Raw genomic sequence first — 27,246 nt, forward strand, 5'->3', positions numbered from 1 at the left:
TAATGATTTTGTTAAAATCGTGACTACCATATCGCTGAGACCAAGGTCCCAGAAGAGCATACTTTTATAGTAGAATACCTATTTACGGTGAAGAATCTTGTAAAATGTGTCGTTACGCTGAGAAAATGATGTTCACATTCTGTATAGGCCCTACTGTGTTATTACAAAGAAGGAAAATGTAACTCAAACTCTTCGAATAATTTTCCATTTTACTAAAGCATTCCCATCTTCTTTTGTGCAGGATTAAAAAATAAAGTTAAAAGTTGACCTAAAATATGGAAAGCAAATACAAATAGCAGCATAGAGTATAGTAATTCATACTCGCCAGTACACGTAATTGTACAAGACTGTCGGTTGAAACGCGATCAAGATTCAGACTCAAGTTCGTTTTGGAAAGAGTCTTTCACCAACTGTTTCGGTTGTTCACGGATAGCCAAGTCCGAAAGAAATATACATACTCTTTGCTTAAAGCCGCAATCCTAATCCATGGTTCTCGTAGCTGTTCTTGTTTGCACCGATTGTTTTGTTTTCCCTGAATTGAAAGCTTCGTTCAGATAATCGATTTATTTGGAGTTAACGCTGATACTTTTCGTGTGCTTTTAAGTTGGCATATATACTTCGACAATGAAAAGTACCTTCGTATGTTTATTTGTATAGATAGCCTTATTGACACTGTGTGATTTCTATCTGTCCCTGTCTGTATCGCTGATGCTCTAGAGGATGATGTTTCTGCCATAAAGAAACCAATGGAAGATAAAATATGACAAACAGCAGCAGGTAGAACATTAAAATGGTAACTTTCGTCTTTCCCAGTGTATCATTTTCATTTATACCATATAACGGTTACTGCTGAGTGAACGTAGCGTTCTGCCAAAATGGAAACCTTACAACTCCTGAAAGTTGTTATCGTAACGTTAACATCACTGTAATGCTACACTATCGACTTCACAATCCTCGATCACAGACTTTGACCGTTACAAGACAACGGACTTTAATGCTCGTTATCAAGAGACAAAAAACTGCACCTCTAAATAGAATGCAATATTTACGATACAAAGTAAATATACATCGGTGACAAAAAAAATAAGTTATATAAAACACAATTTAAAATGACACTGCGGCGTGTATAAGTCAAGACATTCAATTTGATGAAGAACAGAGGAAAGGATATCATTTTAAAGCCTCGGTGGAGATTTTTATTCACACCTTTATTGAATAAGCTTGATAATCAGTATCTAATTTTCAAATTTTTGTTCGATTTTATTAAACACAATATATCGAAGAAACAGGGGCATCACCGTTGGTCGTTAGGAAAATAAAACCCTTGAAAGACAACTATTATCAAAATGGGCGACTGTTTGTTCCTTGGTCAGAAGATTGACGACCGCTCTGGGTGACAGCGCGTCCATTATTGAGATAAAGAAAGGAAAGCGTCGTTTGACAATAACTTCATTGGTTTCCGCGCATTTGACCGAAAAAGTGCACTAATTAGAATGTGCAATTATCTCTTAAATTAGCGACGCGTGTCTACTTTTGAATTACTTTGGCTTAATTAGGAAATTAGGGTTAGTATTATGACGAAATGCCATATGACGATTCCTAATTTAGTAGAGTATATTCAAAACTTGATTATGTTAAAATACGCATACTACATGCACATCACTGACGTCAAAGTTACACAACTTTCAAAGATGAATTCACACATACATTTAGTTAAGTCAGTGTCCCTCCTTTTATGTTTGGCACAAGGATTTTAAAAATGTATGAGGGGATGACTGGTCTTGACAATATTGCAACCTGGACACTGCCTTTTCATTCATTCCACCTTGGCATATCCTATGGTAGAGCAGTGTTAAATTTGAAAATGACCAAGGCTAGTGTTTAACGTGTGGGTATATCATACGGGCCTTCCGAAAACAGTCCCAGACACTTTTGATATAATTGGCCCATGAGCTGCAACTCTTCGAAATTTGTCCAACCTCAAGGTACCTCCAGTTTCCTCAGATATTTATTGCAATCTACAAATTGCCTCAACAACATTTTCTCGCGGCAGAATAGGCAAGAAATTAAACATATTTTTATTCGTCTTAAATTTCTCGCCATTTTCAAAATCTTGCCATATTATGTGAAAAACGGAGAATTTTTAGTCAAAGTGGAGTGAATCCCTTTCCCGTCCTTTCAGCGCGTTGAACCATGTTGTATTTGTAAATATTCAAATGTGTACATACACCATTTACGCTGTTATCAAGTAGTTGCATGGAGACGGCCATATTTGCGTACGGCACCCGTTATTTGTCTTACTGAAACCTCCCCATGCAGTCCCACTCAGTGGATAATTATACTTGAGTAAACATCGCTGAGTAAGAACATTTCTATGTACTAATTTTAATCTAAATGTAAAATCATGAAAATAATGTCAAAAGTTGCAGCTCATATGCCTTTAAAAAAATACAAATGCTTTAAAAAATTACCTCTACCGATTTGTAATTCCCTATAACTTTTTGTTTGTCAATATTCATAAAATCATAAAATCCTCCTAGAAACAGTTTATGTAGATCTTTTGAAGTTCACTTTGCTAGTTCCCCGATGTTCATGTTTGTACGTTGTGCCAAAATTACCTAAGTTGATTTCAGAATAGCTTCGCTTTTCTGAATATCAAACAGATCTGCAGAAAATTATTTTCCGATTGCTTTAAGTTTGAACTTTGCTATCCAGATACCAAGCATGCCTATAAGCTTGCTGTTTTGTTAAGCGTTTATAGTATATCGTTAGAGGTACAGCTCCCATCCTCAGAAATCAAATGGTCCATTATATACAATGAAAAAGGCTCGGTCACTAGAAAATCATCGCTAAGTTATAGTTTTGCTTTGTTGCGGTGATTCCACGTAAATATTCTGAGCCAAAACTACAAGTTGTAGACTTTTAACATTTAATACAAAAGAAAAACGAGTCGATCGCACGAGAAATGGCCCTAGGCATGTTTGTCCTTGAAACGGTCATCAAACCCTAGTAAACTATTGCGCCATACAAGATTGAGGTGAGTGAGGACATGGGCCTGGCGACGAAGTATTCATACACAGTATCTGCATGACCTGTGCAGACAAAGATACCCTTCTTTACCTTTTGTTTGCCAAAGAAGCAGCTCTACGTGGCGAGACTGTGTGTGTTATTGGCCGCAGGCTTCCAATCACAAGGAGGTGGAAGACCTACCGAAGAAGAGTAGTAATATAAGTTATACTTGTATGAGACGATAAATATATTTGGTTGTTTTGATATAATATGTTAGGTTTCGTAAGAGTTTCCGTATTCTACATTGTCATTGCGTGTAAAATCGGGTACTACTTTCCATACGTGGAAGTATACTACAACCAAACATCAATCCTATTCATAGCAACACGGTTGTTTGTATCTTGATTCAAGCACGTCTACATTTCAACAACGCTGGCAAGGAAGCATTTCGTCGGGTTTGGTCTCACCAAAACCCCTCATATATTGCCAATCAGTGAACTCACTCAATCTTCCATGTGACAAGACATTGTTGAAAAATGGACAAACGAACCACCATGACGTAAGTTTGATAACATACCCTGTGACAATTACATACACTGTGCGTGGCATTAAGGCGACGCAGGCGGTCGCCATTTTTTGTTGCTGATCGTTTTCGTGGCATAAAGTTAAGAAATTACATAAAGTCATGCATCTTTTCGTCTTTTTAGTCATTTAAGGTATGATATTTCTAGATAACTAAAACTTTACTTTCGATTCTGTAATCTTATATGTTTAACCGGTAGTAATCTACAAAACTGAAAATATGATCGACCGCCTGCAGACTTTGATGACTCACTTAGGTGGCATAATTGTATTAAGGTACTGTTAATTCACACAATCGTTGCACAAAGTATCGATTGCTCTCAACAAACCGTTCAATATCACTGCCATTCACAATCTCTTTACGGGAAAGCTCCATTAACTTAGAAATACCCCACTTCCCTACTTGGTTATTAGAGGATTAATCTATATGTAAACATTTGCAAACAGATTATCTTGTAGTGTAAACAAAACATTAGCACTGCCGGAACTACTTTCAGGATCATCATTTAACAGCAAATCCCAAGAAACATCTTTTTTTGTTCTTATTTCCTTGCTAAAGGGATGGGTGAACAGGCGTGATTTATACATAAATATCTCCTTTTGAATAAGTTACTAAGTAGAAGACATTTTGACATGCAACAATTTGCGTAGTGACTCAAAAAAATTAACTTTAAAAAATAACAGTTATGAACAAGAATACCTTCCTGAAACAATTCCACGCGAAGATGTACCACCAAGAATTTTTTTTACTGATGGAAATCACCAGAGAGACGGAAAAAATACTAGTACACACTCAGTACACCACAAAGTCGAATTGTGAAAGTTGAGACATGTGGACCTCTTGTAAAATGTCAAGGGGGACTTTAATTCCAGTTTTACGTATTTATCAAGTTGGTCTGACAAATCCTCATGTTAATGAATAAATAATAAATAAGGATTTTATTGTCAGAACTGAATTTATATACCCCTGAAAAAATGAAGGGAGTCGCACTGTTGTGTACAAAAGGCGAAATTTAATACCCCGAATAACCCTATCTATTACTAGTACTTAGTAACGGTCGACATTCAAGTCTGGGCTAAGTGAATGCAATGCTAATCATGCACTCATCACTATCAAATTCTGGTAAATTCCATAGCCTTTGAAGCATAGACAATTTAGGGACGGGTCAGTTTCTTCGGCCGGGGGAGTGGATTATTTTTTGCCGACGTCAAAAAGTGGCTGACCCCCCTATTCCAAATTTTGAAAAAATTGTGACCCCCCCATTCTAATTTTGAAAACAGGGTGACCCCGCCCTGCGCCCGACTACTGCAAAACAAAACGTTGACATAAATTTTATATATATATATATATATATATATATATATATATATATATATATATATATATATATATATTTATATATTTATATATTTTTTTTATTTTACATTTTACATGTATTTATATTTAAATAGTCATTCTATGTTTTAACGAAATCGTTGACATGTCAGTTGTAAGATATGAATTTCAAAGTGTCAATCTTAAAGTTTGAATATAGTACATTCAGTATTTTGAATTAGCTGTGAATGTATTTCACACTTTCTATGCTTAACCAGATGTCTTGAACTGTTGTACAGAAATGGATGTCAATCATTAATATCAAAGAAGAAAAGGCAGTGAATCAAAAACTTTGATGGGTGTTAAGACTTGCCAACCATCCAATTAAATCTCCTGAGGAGCCATAGAGAGCTTTTTTAGCCAAATCTGATGTGTACAGTGCCTGAGAGGACCTTTTCTTGTAACATTGAAACCATAAAAGCACAGCTAATAATGACAAAAATGCCTTTTTAACTGTTATTTTGTTCATAAAAAAGCATCTTTCTACAGAAAACCTGTGACACAAAGGAAAATAATTGCATCAATGAGAAGGAAAGATATCTTGTCATTTTTCTATCTCTAAAATAAGTCACTGTATCAAATATATATAGTGAAATATTTGTGCATGTTGCTTTCTCATACTGAATTCTAATAGCGGGAACAGAAAAGTATCAGGAATTTGTCATCCTTTTCATATGAAATGCAGATTTCATAATGGTACACTTTCACTTAGCAAACATCACGATATCTCTGATTTATTAAAGTATGGCGCCCGAAAGGCGCGCCGAAAAATATGAAACATCCTGATATCTCTGATATATATGCCTTGTATATTAAAGTCATGCACCTGAAGGGCATGCTGAAAAATGTCTGATATATTAAAGTAATGAGCTTGAAGAGCATGCTGAAAAATATTGAACATACAGATATCTCTGATGTATGTATGCTTGATATGTTAAAGTTGGGCGTGCTGAAAAATATGACTGATTATTAAAGTTACGCGCCGAAAAATACAACTGAATGATGAAATTTGTGGCTGACACTAGCATTTTAGGCAATGATGAGCCTGTGTCAAAATTCAAAAACACACTGACCCCCTTATTGGGCATTTCAAAAACATGGTGACCCCCCTATCACCCCCCTATCACCAAAGTCAAAAACAGGGTGACCTCCCCCCCCCCCCCACATGAATCCACCGCCCCCCTCCCACGCTGAAGAAACTGACCAGTCCCTTATTTCAGTTCGGAAATGAGCAGTCTCCTAATTTCGATTGTGATTTAAGTGGCCGCGAAAAGATGAAAACGATCCTACGTACCAGAGTTCTAACCTTAGCGTCGATAGAAATTAAACACGCATCGCGGTCGACACCAGAGGCATTCGCCTAAATGCAAGCAAATGTGTGCGTCTATAAATCAAACATGGCTGCCGTCATTGCGGCAAATTTGAATCCTACAAAGATCGTTTTCATTTTAATTAAAACGGAATATGTACCCTGAACATTAGCAGTGGTAGCGTTGGTCGAACCATATCAGGAGAAAGGGTCATGTTGTATTTCTTACTCCAGCCAGGAAAAGTCAATGCAATTTTTCCATCGTCGACTGTGTCAATAACTCTCGCCACGGTCCACCGGCAAGCCTCGTCAAGTGCCTCGACCATTTTACCCGCTGATATGTAAGAGTGCCCATACTGATACAATAAAGGTTTCTTGCAAGCAATTCATGTGATTTATCGGAGATATCACAGAATAGGGCACCACAGCACACAGCTACACAAAAAAGTAGCACACGTTTGCTGTTGGTATCTTGTGCATGCATAAACTGTTCATGTGGAAGGAACGTTGCATGCTGTTCTCGTCAAATTTGAATATGATCAATACACGATACTGAAGTGAAGCATCTGAAAATAGGAAGCTGAATGAAAATGAATGAAGAACGATATTACGTTTCGCCATATTTCTAAAACTTATTTTAGAGTCTAAGTTTAAAAAAATAGATAACTTGACGTTGAAAAATGGGAAGTTCATTTTTTCCCTGTCGACATAGTTCCCTGTGCCTGCATATGTATGTGCCCTCGGTATTGAGTGAGACGTCACAGGCCTGCCTTCCCTACGATGGATAAGATAAATATGAGATAAATATAAGATAAATAAATAAATATATACATAAATAAAATAAGATAAAATAAATATAAGATAAATATAACGATGGAACATTAACACCTTGGGGGTTAAAATTATTCTGTTTGTCACCCGAGTTGGTCAGGCAGGAAGCCGGGATTCAGGTACCATGCAATTTAATGCAGTGTTTCCCTAATGTAACCTCGCACAACATTTGTGAATGTTGCTAAGGTCATTTTAACAGTTAAGAAACTCATTGAAAACACATGAAAATGGGATTATGAGCACTACACCTCAAAGCAAGATAACATTGTTACGTGACAGAAAACGAACAAAAAGGTGAACTCAGCACTTTCCGTATAAAACGAAATTTATTACGAAAATTAAAATTAATCGCTAGTACAAGGGAAAGGATACAAAATGTAAAAGTGTACATACTACTTATCTCAGCTGGGACGGCAAAGCTCCAGTCTCAGAGTTGTAACAGTCAGTCGGATGAATGAACAGTCCTTTGGCTTGCAGGCTTGAAGTTGCACAAAGTCCACAGTATAAATCAAGCGAGGCAGTGAAGGTCTTGAAAAGTCTTGAAATTAATACTCCTGGAGTTTCCAAAATCTTGAAGTAACACGCAAGATTAAGAGAAACGATCCCAAAAGTGTGACTGCAAGCCTGCTGTCCCAGTATTTATACTCATTTGGTTACATAAGAGAATATAAGAACAATCTACAACTTTTATTGACATTACTGTTCTGAAATTATCTCTCTTACACAACTGATTAAACTTCCAGAACATTCCAAACATGACTAATTGAATTCAAGATTGTGAGGTCATTAAGGGCATTGACCCTGAGAATGTTCTAGACTAATTAAACTCAGGTCATGATGAGTGTAGGGGAAAATGACCTACATAACAACATTATATGACATACGGACACCAAAAAATCTTAATTTTGTGAGAATCATAGGTAAATCACATTTTGAACAATGGAAATAATGTTGACTATCACCTTTTTAGATCCTGTAACAAATAACAACAAAAAGTAGGTGTTTTTATTTCCTGTTAAATGCCAGATTAATAAAACTCTATCGGGTACTGTAACAAATTAAAACACAAACGAATTTGCTTTACGACTAGCCAATTGCCAAAAATGGTCAGAGACCTTGCGATGTCATTTCGACTTAATCCAACATGAGACGAACGTTGCAACAAAATACAAGTCATCGTTGATGACACAGTCCCCACTTGTTAATGGATACTTTGATTACAAATCCTTGAAGAGGACAGAGTCATGTTCATTAATTGCGATACAGATAGGGCTTGATGAGCTTGTAGTACTATTATGGGTGAACTGTTGAATTGAACAAGTGATATCTAAAGAGAATATTGATGTCAAATCGCAACAGCAGTGACAACTAAGCAAAACAAAATACCTCAGCCGAATTGGGTGTTTCAACGTGCCACATGTAATCATGTATAAAAGTCGGTTTTAAAATTACGACCATAGTACAAGTAGCGTCCGATAACTCGCTGTAAATATACAAAGAAAACATTGCCAGCTATAATCTCGGCATTGCTGACAGCGGAGCTAGACAAATGGCCATGCATTTGTGGCATGATACATTTTTAAAAGTTTGTGCAGGTAAATATGTTCCAAATATCAAGCCAATCTGGCTTGAGTTGTAGCACTTTGACAGAGTTCGCCCTTTTTAGCTCATTTGCATGTTTTTGATACAAACATATTTGTTTGAACAAGTCCACATGTCCCGCCTGTGATGCATGAGCACACCATATATTAAGAAGGTTGCAAGATAAAGTGGGTTGACTCTGTGTGAAAAATGTGTGCATCTTTGATTGTCATTGGTGGCCATGTTGGACCTTATCATGAAACAAATTACTGTGCACATGTATGATATACATGTAGGTTAATTTTCTTGAAATCGGTTGAAGCATGTCTTCGTTGTGACTTCGGACATGAAAATGTCGTAAGAGATGGCCATATTGGATTGTTTAAAAGCATAAATTGATGTGCATATGTATGACAAAGGTCAATGTTCTTGGACCAACTTTGAAAGAAGTCGGTTCACACATGTCTGAGAAATGTTTAATGACAGACAAGTGAACAGACGCACTGACGCACTGTTATAACAAAAACCTTAGTCTCCCAAGACTACGTCAGTGTGGACTAAAAATCGAACTAGGAATATTTTGGAAAAGATAAAGTTTCAAGAAAACAGAACTTCCTTAGGGTATCGGTTGCCAGGCTTACGAATTCAAATGCTCATCTTTACAGTTCGCTAAATTCACAATTAGACAAACTATGTTACATGTTATAGACTACTGTATTGGATGATTCTCATCGGGGCGACAGTACGATGCGAAGAGCCAACGCAACCACCTTCGCAAAGTGAGGATGAAATCCAATCAGAAAGTGGGCAACACGAAAAGCATGCTAGTCTGTCAGTCAGAGAAGGCAAGTATACATTTACATACTTGGATTAAAATTAGACTTTTTGGTTAACCTGCACACTGTACACATCACTTTTTAATCCACATGCACCAGGCTTTGATTACCTGCGTCAATTTAAGGAATAAGGTTGTCGCAAAAATATGTTATCATCCCAATCATCGCGTGCAAGCTCCTATATTGACGTCGTAGCTGATGGCTATTAAAGTTACATGTAAGGGTGACACATGACTTACGATCCTCTTTATCCTGCTTCTCTGATGCACGCTTGATACGGAAATCGAGAACGGTCATCTGTTTTGACATGTGTCCAAGTAATAATTCAAAACATTCAATTCAAAACATTCAATTTGACTGACATAAACGAGAGTGTGCTGATGAAACAATGGTGGGGCCTCTACGCTATTTTTGAGAGATGTATACTATAGTGTTGTCTTAGGCGAGACTCAAGAAAACATGTGGTCCTCACTTGGCTTTGTAGTAAAGTAAGTAAAGTAAGTAAAGCAATCCTTTATTGAAATCGTACCCCAATTGGGATCTCTGTATGAAAACTTCCGCATTTGTTTTATGACTGCTCAAGATTGTAATCGGCATTTTGTTAAGTTTTTGACCAGAAATTCAAGTGTAGTGGAAAATTGACCTTATAAAACGTAACGTTCAGGCAAAGTAAAGTTATTAGCCTCCTGCTATTTTTAACTTGCACGGCGTGCACATGGCTAACTGCACCGAAGTAAGGGAGCATTGTTTTTTTACCGGGTGGGGTGGGGAGGTCGGTGGAACTTAAGCTACAGATGAAATGCAAAGAGCGACCCCTTCCAAATTGAATTTAGAGAATTTGACACCACCTTTATCAATTGTAAAATGTGACACCCCGCCCCCGATTTTTCATCTCATTTGATTGATAACCCTGATGAATTGATAACCCTTGCACCCTGATGCCCTTAGGTGGAGTTGACATTTAGAAGTTCAATGTGGCATGACTTCTGACTACTGGAATAATTAAAAGGCTGTGCCCCACAATTACAGGTGAGATGGCCAGTATTTTGTAAATTGACGCTGCATAAAAAAGGGATCTTAAATAGTGTTTGCAAGAAAAAGAGTGACCCTTCCCAATTTCATGCCCAAAAACTGTGACCCTCGTCCGCCCTTGACCCTTCAAATATTTTAGGCTAGCAGATGAACCGCATTTTCAGGATACATATCAGATTTTTTAGCTCTCATTTGGTAGACCAAAGAGAGCTTATCGTATAAGGTGAATCATTTGTCACGGTGCGTGGTTGAGATATAGCTATTGTCGGATACGTACACTCTGTGTAGCACGGAACGTCAGGCAGTAGACGTGTAAGAGACGGCAACTGGTAGACAAGTATACTCTAAGTCGTAGTACTTTATTCAACTGAGTAACACGAGTTACACGTTAAACTTCTATGTCTCACACTAGTCTAATAATAGGCGTCGGTCACGGTCAGTGTCGTCTGGGGCGTCTCAACAGGTTCTACAAAGACGTGGTCCACCACAGTCAAACAGACTGGGCTTCTCACCACAGGTCAGTACTTCAAAGTCTCAGAGCGTCTACATCTCTGTACAGGAATGCGTCAAGACTCGAAGTGAAGCGAAGTGAAGTGTCTCTCTGTCTAGAATGTGTACAACTTAAATCGTCTCTAAATCTGCATATTGTCATGCCTTTGGTATGCATCTATAATTAACTAAAAGAAAGTCGGTAGTAGTGAAAGACAGGAAAGGTCGCTCCATCAGTACATCTGTCAACATAGCGTCCGACCAATGCTAATGACTTAAGCAGTTGTCAAAACAATACGCCCACTAAGAGCGGATGAGCGGTTACAGCAAAAGAGTCTCGAAGATAATCAAGGGAATCGTTCTCACGATGCACCACGTGCAAAAATTACTATAGGTCACAGTTAATAATAATAATAATAATAACAAGGCAGTATTGCTGAAGGCAATGAGTACTTGGGCCTTGATAGGGTAATTTTGAGGACAATATATACTACTATTCAAATATGGTCTTGAATTTCCTCCTGTCAATGAGGCATTTGATTAACTGGTTATTAAACGAAGCAATGGCATGACAACGGCAAAATATGTCTAGCAACTTTTGTGGAGTTTGAGGCAGGGGTTCTTTATTTATAGCGGGAATTGTTTAAACTCCTTAAATATTCAAATTACAGCAAATTTCTTTTGTTCTCGATGGTAGATGTCTAATATTTAGATGGGCATATTTAGATTTCTTCCCTATAGTTATCCCTATATACCAAAAATCGGACATCCAGCTCTATTGGCTTGCTCAGAATTAGATATGCGCATAATTAATGAGGTACAATATGTGGTGTCATAAGGTGTCCCATCATACCATTTATGAAGGGTGTAGCACTTGTGGTTACTGAGTTGTGGACAAATATATATATTTGAGGTCAAAGGTCATCGAGGTCACGTGACATTTTGTCAAAATAATTGCATTGCTAAGTTATTCCTATATACCAAAAATCAGACCTCTAGCTCTATTGGCGCGCTCAAAATTATATATGCGCATAATTAATGAGGTACAATATGTGGTGTCATAAGGTGTCTTATCATACCAAATATGAAGGATGTAGCACTTGTGGTTACTGAGTTGTGGACAAATATATATATTTGAGGTCAAAGGTCATCGAGGTCACGTCACATTTTGTCATAATAATTGTATTGCTAAGTTATTCCTATATACCAAAAATCAGACCTCTAGCTCTATTGGCTCGCTCAAAATAAGATATGCACATAATTAATGAGGTACAATATATGGTGTCATAAGGTGTCCTTTCATACCAAATATGAAGGGTGTAGCACTTGTGGTTACTGAGTTGTGGACAAATATGTATATTTGAGGTCAAAGGTCATTGAGGTCACGTGAAGTTTTGTCAAACAAATTATATTGTTAACTTATCCCTATATACCAGAAATCAGACCTCTTGCTCTATTGGCTCGCTCATAATTAGATATGCACATAATTAATGGGGTACAATATGTGGCATCATAAGGTGTCCCATCATACCAAATATGAAAGGTTTAGCACTTGTGGTTACTGAGTTATGGACAATAATGTATATTTGAGGTCACAGGTCACCAAGGTCACATGATATTTTGTCAAAATGTCTGAGATATCTGTGTGAACCGATGGACTCACTGATGGACTCACGGACGGATATGAGCCAATCTATAAGCCCCCTGGACTTTATCCGTGGGGACAAAAAAACTGTCACTGCATCCTTTAGGCAATATGAATACGATGAGAAACTTAATTTTTATTTTTTTGGCATCATACATGCGAGTCTATGGAGAACTGCCTTATACATGGGAGTCTATGGAGGTGTAAACTAAAAAGTCCTCTGACACGGCCAAATTTGAAAGCATTGTGAAACAAATCGACGTGCATCTGTATGGGGTTGGGTACTAGGCGTGAACGGACGGACGGACGCACGGACATGACCAAACCTATAAGTCCCCTCGGACTTCGTCCGTGGTGATTAAAAACAACGCAACAGTTATTACAGCTACACTGGCGGTAGGTTCATATCCAGAGCCCCGTACGGTCTGCCGCCGTCGCTTGAAAACAATCTCATGCACCTGGCCATATGGGCAGCTGGCCGGATGCATGACTTCCCGGAGAAGGCGAGCTGTCACGTTCAAGCTCAGGATTATTTGTCGATCAAATTTCAGTAAATTTACCTTACCTAGATGAAATTTTGTCTATAGGCTGAATTTCGCCGAAGTTTGACAAAATTACATCGATTTTTCAGGTTCATATGCGACATTTTTGAGTTTTGAGTGCAGACAGAAATAAGTTTTGAGGCAACATGGCTGCGACCCCATGTTGACCCCTAGCCCTGCGTACGATGCTATGTGCTACAGCTAACACACAGCATCGTACGCAGGGCCAGCGAGAGAGTTGCCGACATCGACGGTTATTTACGAGAAGTGAATAAAAGACTGTCATTTTTGGAAGCGATCGAGTAGCTGAGGTAGGCTGGGATATGACTTGGGCCCAAGAACGCTGAATTTCGGCAGTAATTTGGCTTTTTACGTCAAGTCCCAAAATGGATTTGAAGTCACCGACCCAACGTACAGGTCTTTGCAGGGCTGTGGTGAGCGGGGCGGTAGCTGTAGCGGAACACACAGCATCGTACGCAGGGCTAGTTGACCCCCAAGTGAAAATGTGTTCGCGATCAAATCTTCCTACATTTTTTTCAGAATTTTCAACAAAATCATTGCTTCTTACATCTTTGTAAAATATAAAATACTAAATAAAACTGCGATGTGCCATGTCTCCAGATTTCTAAAATATCGTTCGTTGACCGTTCGACGCAAACTTGTGACGCAGTTGAAATTCAATACTGACCGCCAAATAATCTTAATGAGACGAGATCAGCCTAGACATCCTCCAAATTATCCAACCATTCGCATTGGAGTTCAGCTCGCTTAGAGTATCATAACATTTTTAGATCGACCCTAATATCTCCCATTTAGGAAATAAATACACAAGCTACCTCGACAAAACTTCGTGCACCATCCAAGACCAAACGCACTACAAATCTGTCTTGACGTCATCATCTCCTTACATGGTAATCGGCATACCGTATTTTTTAGCAAAGGGGACACAGAATACGTCGGAGTATTCAGTTTCAAAACGTATTACATTGTGTGATGTTGTCAAAAAAAGTCATGTTACTGCAGTGGTATAAATTACAAAACACAAAAGCTCAAATCAGTTTATTTTGGACTGGCTTTACCCAACACTTCATATTGTTTCTTATGCCAGATTTGACCACGTGCTTACTGGCGACCCCTTTTCATGCAAATTTTGTGTCAAATGATGTGTTCCCCTGGAAAAACAAACGTACGATTTCTAAATGAAGGAGGCGAAATTTGCCCTCAAGACTCGAAACCACCCCTTATGGGGTGTACCTAGCTATTTTTAACGAGCTTCTCGAATCTGCAGCTCTATTTCGAAATGATGGTCTGGTTTTCTCAGCTCAAGGATAAGTGTTCTCCATCGCTGTGGGCATTACTATTCTCAACGGGGGTACAGTTTCCAGTCGTAATGTTTTTCATTGTGTCCGGGATATAAAACCTTTCCTTTTCAAACTTTCTCTTTGATTAACACTAATCCACATCTTGTCAGTGATTAAACATGTTTCAAGTTTAAATGTTAAATTCTGGTCTCGAGCCCTCCTGTTCGACTAAACCGAAATTACCCCTCCCACTTTGGCTCGTCCAGTGGGTGTAGCAAAGGTCGTGCCAACGCCTAGTAAACGGAGGGTGCATTAATTGTTGCATTTCGATGCACATTTTGATTATATTCAGAAGATTTTGTGGCAAAAACTCAGATCGAGAAGCATTTATATTCACATCTCGCTTATTCAAGACTGGCTGAGAGCAGCACTTCCATTCAGTTAACATCATTACGCCATTTATTATGCCAAGAAAGATGAAGCCAATACGTTTTGCCCTCCCTGGTCTCAGCCAGAAATGGTTATACCTTGCAGTTTTTTCCCACGGAATGAAAACAAATGTACTTGGGCCTCATGTACTTGGGCTGAGGCCCAAGTACAATAATAATAATAATAATAATAATATTTATTTCTTATAGAGCGCATTACATTTTAAAAATCTAAATGCGCTTTACACAACACTAAAAAAGAGGTACATTATAAATAAATATTACGAGAAAACACCAATAAATACAAAGATAAAATTTTAAAAAATCTCTCGGAATAAAATGAGCTAAAAAGATAAGTTTTTAACTGACTTCTCAAATTGTTATAAGAATTAGCAAGCCTTATCACAAATGGTAAAGCATTCCACAAATGGGGAGCACATACAGAAAAGGCTCTATTGCCATAAAAAAGCTGTGTTGCAAACAGGCTGATGCAAAATGATCGCACCACTAGACTTAGACCCAAGTGTACGACCAGTATGACGTACTGTAAGCATTTCTGCTAGATAGTCTGGGGCTTGGCCTGTAATAATTTATAAGTGAAACAAAGAATTTTAAAATCAATTCGTTTCTGGACTGGAAGCAATGTAAATTGTGTAGTACTGGTGTTATGTGGTCCCTTTTCGTCTTTCTGCTAACAAGCCGAGCGGCTGAATTTTGAATAGCCCGGAGTTTACGTATTTCAAAGTTCGGAAGACCAAAAAGAAGACTGTTGCAATAATCTAAACGTGATGTAATGAAGGCTGAACAAGTTTCTCCGTGGTACGTTGGTCAAGAATATCACGAATCTTTCCTAACCTCCAAATCGCATGTGAAGCTGATCTACAAACATTTGTAACATGGTCTGACATGGTGCAGGCAGAGTCCATTGTAACACCTAGATTGCGAACTGATTCAGATGGTTATACACTGACATCACCAATCCGAAAATTACAACGAGGGACAGTTCCCTCAATGCCAACTGTATCATTCATACAGCTAAATTCAAGTGATAAAATGTCAACTATCTAGTGGCTACGTCACAATTTCATTTGCATATCATTAACATGTCGTCTGTGTGTATGTACATGTGTGTATGTACATGTATGTATGTATGTATGTATGTTAGTCCGTCGAGATCAAAAACTCTTAAACTGCAGCAGCTACCGTCTTAGTATTTGGTCACGAGGGACCGTGTCGCGGTGAAACATAACATCGGGGATTGACGAAAAACTACTCCACAGAAGTCGACTTTTTCCCTTCAGACCATGATCACACTTATGAGGAACGCATAGACTGAACAAATTGAAAATCTATGGAGTGCTTTAACGAAAATCTGTTTTTCCCATTATGGAGAAAACCGGCAAACCGTCACTTATGAGCGCTGGCTGCGCGTGTTGATTTGAAGTAAAATCCTCATTATGCGTGCAAATTAGGTACCCTTTTCTCAGCGTTTTTGTTTTCTTGAATTTTAATAAGATGCCAAATACGTATCCGTCCAACCAAGTAATAGTAGCTTAATGATTGGGTCACGGTTTTGGTATGGAAAGATACCGAACCAATCAAATGAGGTATTTTTTGTGCGTCCAAAATTTTGTTAAATGTTTTGCTCGTTGGCACAACATTCCCACGCAACACCCCAACATTTGCCTACCATACTTTAGTCTGCACTACCTGCTGCTGCACGCACTTGTAGAATAAGCGTCGTTCGTGTAAAAATTGGCGGAGAAATTTATAATTTAAATGTGTCAGTGCCATGCCGACGACTTAACATAATGGGGCATGATGTACCAGGAACACACTATTTTCTGGTCAGCGACAATCCCGACGGCCGTCAAGTTCTCTGGCAGTATACCGTGCACAGTAAGTGAGGCTACCCACAATTCCCCTTGATTTGTTCACTCAGACATTTTTTGCTAAAGGCATTTCAATTTGATCAGTTTGTTAACAACTTTTCACTTACAATTTAAGTTCAGGATTATTTGTTAAAACTATGTTCCGAAATTATTGATTATGTTTAAAATTCAAAGTAAATTCTCAAGGTAAAGTTATCAGCAACTAAGATGGTCTCATCATACCACCTGTCAGACATGCAAATATCCATTGTTACGAACAGTAAAAAAATCAATACCCTTTCTTTTGCCAACACAGATGCAACTTATTCCTTTAGTTTCCTTGAAAATATTGTGTATGGTTGTCAAAAATCTATGACGACAAAATTACAAAATTGCTATCTCCTCCGCGGAAAAGGGGTTAATTTTCTAATTATTCACAGTGAGAAATCAGAAAATTATCTTGCCAACTACGTTGCCAGAATTTTGAAATATGGACTAAGTTGTTCTGTGTACAGAAGAAATTTGCTTTAGTTCAGTGAGTGATCTTGGTTTGTACAGATCATGGAAAATTGTGGGTAGCCTCATATACGCGTGGGCGAATTCGATGATCTTTGATTGTCAATGGTCGCTACCTACGAGGTTAGAGGGAGTTCGGCCGCCCCCGCTACACCAGCGGGATGATTTTACACTGGCTATGTTTCACAACTCCATAGATACTGTAGAGCTTGCGAGTGTAATGATGATTTTCGAGTATGACATGCTTCATTAGCCTTTAAGTTAGTGAGACAGGACTTTTTGGAAGATCTTTTAATAAATTCTATGGACAGGTAGATATGGGAACATGGTTTTGAAATATGACAACTGTCTTGCAAATGATGTGTGATAGTATTCCCAACTTTCACCTTATCTCAGCTAACTTAGTTGCCATTGACGTTGACACTTCGGGGACATGATTGACTGGTGTAGCATGCTAGCAGAGAACGCTTATCCATTCCAGACACCTAGTACCACCATTTATGATTGCATTCGTAGTTCAAGATGGTCCTTCATTACCTTGTATATTTTTATGTTAGATATTTTACGCTAAAGGTTCTGGTAATTTATTACCTTATATGATATGCATTATTGAATTGGTTTTCACGTCATATTATAACCACGGCCCCATCCGGTGCCCCGCCCAGTACCTTTATTTCTTAAAACAGATCACGCCTACATCAAAAAATGGAAATAAGAAAGTTTGGACCTAATTTTTACTTCGGGTTTCACGTCGTTAATTTGGTATCTTCAAACTATTACTGATTTTAATTGGCTTCGATAAAAGTCGAGATAGTGATTAGTATTGACTCGCTGAAAGCATGGCGAAGCACACAAGGACGATGTTTGGCAGTTTAGGGCAAGAGCCCGTGTTTCATAAAATGATAACGACGCTCTTTGACTTGAAACAAATAAACCGCTCCAAGTGAATCCAATTGAACAGTACGATGAATATTGCAAAAATTGAACTACAGTACAGTCACTGTCAAGTAAGTGATTAACACAAGGCCTAAAAACCTACAAATGAAGTTAACTTTGATAAGTAAGGGTGGGCGGGAGGGACAATTATAGCGAAGATAGAGCCAAAGGTTACATGCAGACCACAAGTATATAAACTGAATATTGAAATGTACGGAGCAAGGCCAGAAGAGGGTGCTGTAAGACTGATACCTAATTATATAACATTCATTCATTCATTCCAAATGTTACCTAAGTTTTGATTTATCAGGGCAAAAAATGGTTGACCGTAAAGTACCATCGTCAAAAAGGCTTTAAGGTATTTCTGATGAAGTTGTTTGTGAAAAAATCTCCGTTTCATAAAGGCTGAAATGTGCTTCATGTGCTCGGCGAAAATGTACTATTTTCTAACTGAGTGTCCAAATTCAAAAATGGACTGACTGCAATGTGCCACAGATTCATCAAGTACATTAATACCAGTAAGCAACCGTCTCCAAATACATAGAGTTGCTAGATTTGTATTGGGATAAAATATTCATGGTTTTTTCATAGACTACGATGTATAGTGAATCAACATTTCTGTAAAATTCCAAAATCAAATGTCCTGCACACACATGCAATTGTTACCACCTAAATCTAATCATGTACACAGAAATGAATTATCACACGTTTATAAATGCACAGATTCAGCTAGTTTTATATTGAAAAAATATTGTTCATAGTTTCCTCATAGACTACAATGTATAGTGAATCAACATTTAAGTGAAATTGCAAAATCAAATTCAGGAGCATTCACATCATGGTCCCAATATCTCTGTAAACTTGATAGTCAGTCAAAGTGATTCGTCAGAATGACTGATTAAAAAGCACTTGTCACATTTGTGTTTTTATATATATATTTGTTAATCCTGGTTGTTTAATGTATGTAGTTACACAAAGTCAGACACTCTTTTCAAATACTCCATAATAATACCATATTTTATATATATGTCGCAGCGATGTCTGTCCGTCTGTCTGTCTGTCCGTCTGTGTGTGTGTGTGTCTGTCTGTCTGTCTGTTGGTCCAATATCTCAAAAACGGCTTATCAGATCAGAATCAAATGTGGTACATATATTCAGTTATCAAATGGCAAGAACTGATTAGTTTTTTTGTGGGTGTGGCTTGTATAATTTTTGCTCATTTGCATAATTAATGATTTAGAAAACACGGATATATATTAAAAATGACCACACACAATTTGATGAGATTTGCTACAAATGTTGATCACACCAAGATATATCAGCAGTGGGAACCATTAAGGGGTGACATGAAAGATAAATGCTAATTTGCATATTTAATGAACTTTCCTAACTTGGGATGTATGTCTGATTTGACCTGACCAAAATTAACCGAACTTGGTATGTATCTTAAAGATACTATAATTTAACATTATTGAAAGTCATTAAGTGTTTTAACTTCAGCCAATTCCTAATTTGCATATTTCATGAACTTTGTTAATTAGGAATATATATTTGAAATGACTGGACTAAAGTTGATGAACTTGCTACATGTATTGAAGCCACTATGGTACAACATTTTGAAAGTCATTAAGCATTTTTACTTCAGCCAATTCCGAATTTGCATATTTGATGAACTTTCCCAATTAGGGATATATCTGAATTAACTTGATTGTAGTTGTTGAAACTTGCTATATACATCAAAGATACTGTGATATAACATTATTGAAAGTCAAAAGACATTTTTACTTCAGCCAAAACCTAATTTGAATATTAAATGAATTTTCATAATTAGGGATATTTATCTGAATTGACTTGATCAAAATTGATGAAACTTACTGTGTACATTAAAGACACTATAATACAATATTATTGAAAAACATTAAGCATTTTCTCTTCAGCCGATTCCTAATTTGCATATTAATGATCTTTCCTAATTAGAGATATATGTCTGTATTGACCTTACCAAAGTTGACAAAATTTGCTACACATGTTGCAGATACCATGATACAACATTATTGACAATCATTCAGCATTTTTACTTAAGCCAATTCCTAATTTACATATTTAATGAACTTTGCTTATTAGGTACATATACCGGGATTTACTTGATCAAAGTTGGCAAAACATGCTATGTACATTGATGATTATACCAGGTACTAGGTCAAAACAATATCGAAAGTCATTTTACATTTTCATGTCAGCCAATTTATAATTTGCATATCGAATTAGCTTTCACAGCTCGGCATATATGGCTTGAAGGACTTGGCCAACGGTAATTACACTTGCTAGGTAAAGTGGTGATACAAAAAGAGCAGTCAAATAACGTTAATATTTTTATTTCAGCTAATGACATATTTGTATACTTCATGACCTTTTAAAATTAATCGGCGGTGATGATTGTTCATTATGTTGATCATAATAATTTCAATGAAGTTGCAAACATGTGGCAACGGTTCAAATTTACACATAACTTCAATATATAATGAAACACGTGAGCATTTTCAGTTCATATCTGGTTAAACACTGGTGTTCTTTTTCCCTGTATTCAAAGTGTTATAAAAAAAGTTATATCGAGAACATGGTAGGTCACATTTCCCTTGGTCTACTTTAAAATTTTATTATCTTTACATGAGTGCTCTTTTCTGCTACTTATTATCTTTTCAGACAGAATAAAGTCATGTTCATAATCTGTTTTAAATACTTTTTTGTCAAATCTGTTGGGTTTTTCTTGCCATAACTCCATACAAACCTTCGTAAAATTAGATCCCCTTCAAATCATTGATTGTAAAAATTGACCCCACTAAAAACGGTTTTGTAATAGTCAAACCCTACTGATTTAAACCGACCCCTCGTCCCTGTAAAAAAACGAATGCTCCCTAAAATTGATGCATGGTGTGCACCCGGGTATTTCGAACCCTGATATAGCTATACTTTTTCCTTCAACTTCTTCATTAAAGTCATACCAATATTTAACTGTTATCACAACAATGGTAATTTGACTAGAAGTTATTGGTGACACTTCTTTACATCATATGTATTCAGCCATACGTATATTGCACATGCAATTCTGTAGTGATGATTAATATGTTATGTAATTTAGGAAATGACGTCAAAAGTAAAAGGCGACAAAGATGACATTTTGCACAAGCAGTCTAACTGTAATGTTTTGAAAAGGTAGAATATTTTGTCGAAAATGTGCTGAAACAATTTTGGCATCTCTGATGTCACTGTTTTGCTATATTTCTATTTGTCACCGTAATTTTAAGTTTGGTAGTTTTAAACAAGCTCCGAAGTTTAAAGGGATTGGACGTACCGCCTACAGGAGCTTACAAATGTTGAGAAAATGTGAAGCAAATATAAAATGTACTCCGTATTCATTGTCAGCCAAAAGTTACGTCCCTTCTTCATACGAAGCTACTTCGGCCGCGGTATCAACATTAGGCAAAAATGCCATTGTTAAAATGGATATGCCTAGGGGATGTTGGGATATGTTGTGCCCAGCAACAGACCCGTTGAGTGGATTCCATAATTTTCATCCAACAGAGTCTTGTCTTTAGAGCTGCTCAGTTATATGATGTTAGACGAACTACTTCCCTGTTTGAAACATCTGCTTCTGTCAATAAATGTACGTAAAACATGCTTTGTAACATTACTTGTATCGATATGACATATGCATGCCATCTATGGTATAACATCCAGGTGCTGCCAACAAAGCTGTTCGTGCAAAAAGGTGTTCGTGTGCACAGTTTTTCAGCGGGCGGGCAAATTTTAAGACTAATGAGCGGGGCGGGGAGACCAAAACGGTATTTACTGTGGGTGGGGAAGAAATGTCATTATTTTCAGTGGGCGGGGAGAAAATCTTTGACTGTGGGTACCCAAAATTCGTCGAGGGAGGGTATAATGCTGGCTGCTCGCACGGTTGTGTGTTGATTTCAGTTGCCTAGTGGGTATCTAGTGGGCAATGGGGAATTTCAGTTGTGGGGAGAGGGCAGTGGGGAGCTTGAATTGTTGTAGGGCGTGGGGAACGGGCAGACCATACATACTGGAGGGCATCGGGCATCAAAATTCAGTGGGAGGGCACAATTTCCTTGTATGCCAGTGAGAGGGCATTACGAACAGCTCTACTTTCCCCTCCAAATTTTAGGCCAAGGTCAAAAATGCGTAAAATTGGTACTTTGGCCTTCCAAAATATGTTTTGTGATGATTTTGCGAAATTGATGAAATTTACCAGTTGGCGGCACCTGAACATATTTAAAATTTCTAATTTCAGACGGCGTCATTCTGATAGCAGGCACTGGTTGGTGGCCAAGAACAGATGACCTTTCTTGGAACATCATTCAGAAAGATATATCAACTCTACTAAAAAAGACAGGGCACAGTGTTTACATAACCGTGTTTGATGCTACTGAGGATGAAATCAGGGATGCAAGAAACCATGGAATTGACTTAATAATTGCTAAAAAAGTGTCGGAAGACATGCCTTATTCAGACAGGCTACTCCGTCGTCAGGTTTACTTTCCGATTCTTAAAGAGTTCAAAAACATCTCCGTTATCATTGGGTATGCTGATGATGAAAGTCTTTCAGATGCCGCCCTGAGTATGCAAGATTCCTACTTTCAAGATGCTAGTTTTGTACTTTTTCTCACTCACATACCAGAGGATACTGACAAGGAACCTTCGGAAATTGAAGAACATGCTAATAGTATCCTTGAGCACGCTCGGTCTGCAAAATTTCTTATTTCCATAGGACCTAGAATATATTCGCACTTCAGGAACAAATTTCGTACAATTACGCAAACAGATTTTACTCCTGAACATTTGCAGTTCATTCCTGGCGTAGATGATAAAATAATAAATACTAATGTTTCTTGTCCTTTTGTAGAAGGAAAGATTGAAATTCTATCTTTTGACCTCGCTGCTAAAAGTGTGTCGGACTGCACAAAAATTCTGAAATTGCCGCTCTTGCAATCGGTAAACTTGCTAATGACACTGTTGCAATGAACAGATTGGTCAACAGATTTGAGTGGAAAATTCGTGGATTACCACAGAATATTGCACGTGAATGCCAAGCTCTATTAAGGATCAAAACTGACTCACCTCATGTATCCGTTAAAGCATACCCATTTTCAGGTGACGTAATAGAAAAAATATCAAATGATTTTAACAATGTCATCTACATCTTTTCACACCTGAGCAAGATCCGTTCGGAATGATTACTCTAATGTCCAGTGCAGCTGGTGTACCAACAGTAATAACTACACACTCTGGCGTTGCCGAATATTTGAAACAGGACATGATGGAACAATACAATATGATAGTGGTCGGAGGATTTGGAATACATGACGATCCGGCAAAGATTGCCGGCAGACTGAAAGAGAAAGTCGCTCACTTCTCGGAAATCAAAACTTGTATGAAACCTTTTTCGAAATGCCAAAGCACTGCAAAATATTTTAACAGTGTCGATGAGAGAAGGATTTATTGACGATTCACATAAAAATTTGTCGACAAAATTCAAAGAAGAAGTCCACGCAAATTTACAGGAAAGACGTTTTCAAAAGGTAAGAATCAAAAGTTATTCTTAGAATGCTGATGTTGACAAATATGTTTAAGGTGGTTGGAAAGGCTATTTTTGCACCAATTCTTTTCTCAGCGTTAATGTCAAGTTTCAAGTGTTAGAATCAAGATATTCAGTTCAAATTTTCAGGATAACTCCCTTAGTTAATAGCTTCTCCAAAGAATATAAAAATCGTATATTTGCAGCCATGATTTTGAAATATGACACCAGTAAATATTAAAACTTAATTTTCATATTTTTTTTACATATTGAATTTAATAATAATTGGATAGTATTAATATTACCAAATTAGTTATAAATATGTTGACACTATTTATTGTAAGATTTGTACGGCAGGATTTGAAATAAAATTTGTTTTTATGATTTTACATGGGTTTATATATCAAAAATTATTTAAAATTCTTTCAAATTTCAAAATGTGATTTTTCAAAAAGTACTTCAAATACAGGAAAATTGTGCCGTACAAATCTTATCTGTAACCTTGTAAATAGGCTGTAAAAATTCCATGTCCATATCTCATTTCAAAGTTGGATTAAATTGGTATACAATTATGTAGGAAAACTGTTATTCTGTCAAAAATGTTGAAAACAAGCCATATTTGCACCCCTCTTTTGAAGTCATAGAGCAGTTTTTTTGGTCAATCTCACTTTTGACACCTCTTTGACACTCAAAGAATCTAAAAATGCATTTACAATAGCAGTCACTCACTCTGAATGCCAGCACCACCTTGTCAAACTTTCCTGAAAAACAGCAAATAATGACTTTCCCTTTTCAAACATTTTATTAACAGCTAGGGGACCTCTACCATAATTTATACACTAAGGACTCCCCAACTTCTTCTTATTTGGTCAGTTTTTCAGAAGTTTCAACAGGCTATAACTCTGCAATGCCTTTGTGCCCAAATGTCTAGTTTTTTTTATTCCACAGAGAATGTTGACTACTTTTATATTTTAATAGTTTTGTTGAAATTTATAACTGACGCTCTAGCCTTTCCAACCACCTTAATGATTAAAGACTCAAACAAAATGATACTAATTTTACTGATGCGTTCAATTTTATGTTGTCATTGATGTTTCACAGACAGCAACATTCCGGAAGGAGAGCATGTAAACAAATCAGGAACGGCTAATCGTACTGATGATATCTCCTTGACTGAAATTGGTAAGTTATGGAGAACTAAATAACTGGACAAAGATTGATTAAAAAACAAGCAGACATTGAGGGTAAGAGTAAGAATTGCCTTGTAAAACATCATTTATCATGGTATAGACAACATGGTAATTTTACTAAAATAGAAAGACAGCAGAGGAGAGAAGACTTACAAAGTTCATTTGTACACCTGAATTATAATCAGCAAAATGTCGGTAACAATGTGTGTCTTTGTATTAGTCCTGACGTGGCTTTTACATCGTTGATCCATTTCTAATATTCTCTTTTTTTGACAAATTCTTAATGGTATGATGTCAAATGGGACGAAATGTCTGCATATGCAATAACACCACTAGCGTAGTTTTTTAGATTTGGCAAGAGGGTTGTCTTTTGACTACTAATCTCGGCATGACAAAATACCTGCAAATTCTACACCATATTTTGCTTTTAGTGTTCTCATCAGTACAATGTATCAGTGTTATCCCTGAAAAGGAAGAAAGAAATTCACGCAGAAAAATTTGGTCTGAGCAGTGGGGCTAAATGCTGATAAGACGCTCCCATTTGACTAACAACGCCGTATGTTTGTTAACCATGTCTGCTTCTACGACAGGATATCAAATATCAATATTGTGCCCCTGTCGTATTGATGAAAGGTTATGTAATTCACGGTTTGATCATTACCCTTGTCACCATGATGCTAACAAAACTGCGATTTGGGATTTCAAAACTATCATATTACGAAATTCTTACAGTTGCAGCACTCCGAGCACGTTATAAGAAGTAATCTCTATGCTAAATATTATCAACTGCAATAAAATCTGTTTAAGAAGCGGTTCCTGATAGTTTCCATCAATAGTGATATGTGGCATACCCGATTTCGTGCACCTTGCTATCACCTTTTACTCACCAACAAGTCATTTAAATGAAGTTACTACGCACTGCAAGACTACCCAGTAATCTGGGCAAAGCCTAAACCTACAGATCTTTCGCCTCAAGGTGGCTGCCTGGCTCATCAATGAATTGTTTTATACCCCATTGCATCCGAAGGGCGCGCCGAAAATAGAAATGGCAGGAACGGAAAAAGCCGGAAGGCATTTGAAGATGAATTTGACATTCAATAAATTTTCAAGTCCTACCTTTGCAATGTACCCGTATCAAACACTTCCGTACTTTTGTTGACAGGAAGTCTAAAGATTGGTTTAAATCCTGATACTAAGACACCCTTGCAGGAGGATTTAAAAAACAATATACGCCAAGAATTAAAGTCATGTGATGATCTACCGAGATTTGAGAAGTTTCTTCGAAGTTTCGAGATCAAGTGTCAGCTCCTATTTGACCGTGGGTTGTCGGTCGTCCTCTTGTGTCCATCCACTGTAACTCTTGATATCTTGTGGGCTAACTATGAGAATGGTTCCCTGTCTCAGATGATTCAAACAGACGTAGAGAAAAACGTCAAACTAAAGTCTGTTGGTGCAGGAAACCTAAGGCTGAGAACAACTATAGAGAAATGGCGCTACCGCCAATGCAAGTTGGGACTTGACATTGCCCATAAAGGTATAGTAAATTTAAATTATAGTTAAATTATATTCCTACTGAGAGCACAAGGAGACTTGAATTTGCAGCCAAGTATTGTTGACATTTCAATTGGTCAAAATATTCGGACAAACATTAAACCGATCTACAAATATCTCTCAGATTTTTTGAGATTTTTAGTAGTTGTTAGTAAAGTCTTGAAAGAAAAAGCTCTAATGTTACTATTTCGTGTTTCATTATTGGTATGTTGGAATCATTAACCCATTTCGTGGGACTAAATATTCAAGTTACTAGAGCTTTAAAGCAATGATTGTTTAACATGTTTCCATTTATATGTGTTAGGTGCATTTTCGTCTCATTTATGCCACTAAAATGCACCAGGAAATAATGAAAAACCTTTTATAAGTCACCCAATCTCGCTAAGATCTCAATCAACATGATCAAAAATGCTTATATTATGTTTACCACGATTATTTGCCTATTCCAAAAGTTAGATATGAACTGGTTAAGTTTGGTTACAATGAATACTGGATATGGTTTTGCGCAACATTTTCATATTTCCTGCGTAGCAAAGGCATTATTGTTTGTTTGTTTGTTTTACAGAGCAAGAACGTGCTACGGCAAGACTCTTCTGGATTGCCATGAGTGGATTATGCTTTATAGCAGTG

General features: G+C 37.3%; 1 long non-coding RNA gene across 1 annotated transcript; it reads left to right on the forward strand.

The window, feature by feature from the left end:
* Nucleotides 1-3,392: 3,392 nt before the first annotated feature.
* Nucleotides 3,393-27,246, forward strand: LOC139125302 (uncharacterized). The gene is made up of 6 exons (XR_011550188.1): nt 3,393-3,568; nt 9,396-9,532; nt 22,592-23,879; nt 24,977-25,057; nt 26,228-26,599; nt 27,182-27,246. It is a non-coding gene; the product is annotated as an uncharacterized lncRNA (long non-coding RNA).

The sequence above is a fragment of the Ptychodera flava genome (assembly GCF_041260155.1).
Source record: "Ptychodera flava strain L36383 chromosome 3 unlocalized genomic scaffold, AS_Pfla_20210202 Scaffold_25__1_contigs__length_14229661_pilon, whole genome shotgun sequence".
In the NCBI taxonomy this organism is placed as follows: domain Eukaryota; kingdom Metazoa; phylum Hemichordata; class Enteropneusta; family Ptychoderidae; genus Ptychodera; species Ptychodera flava.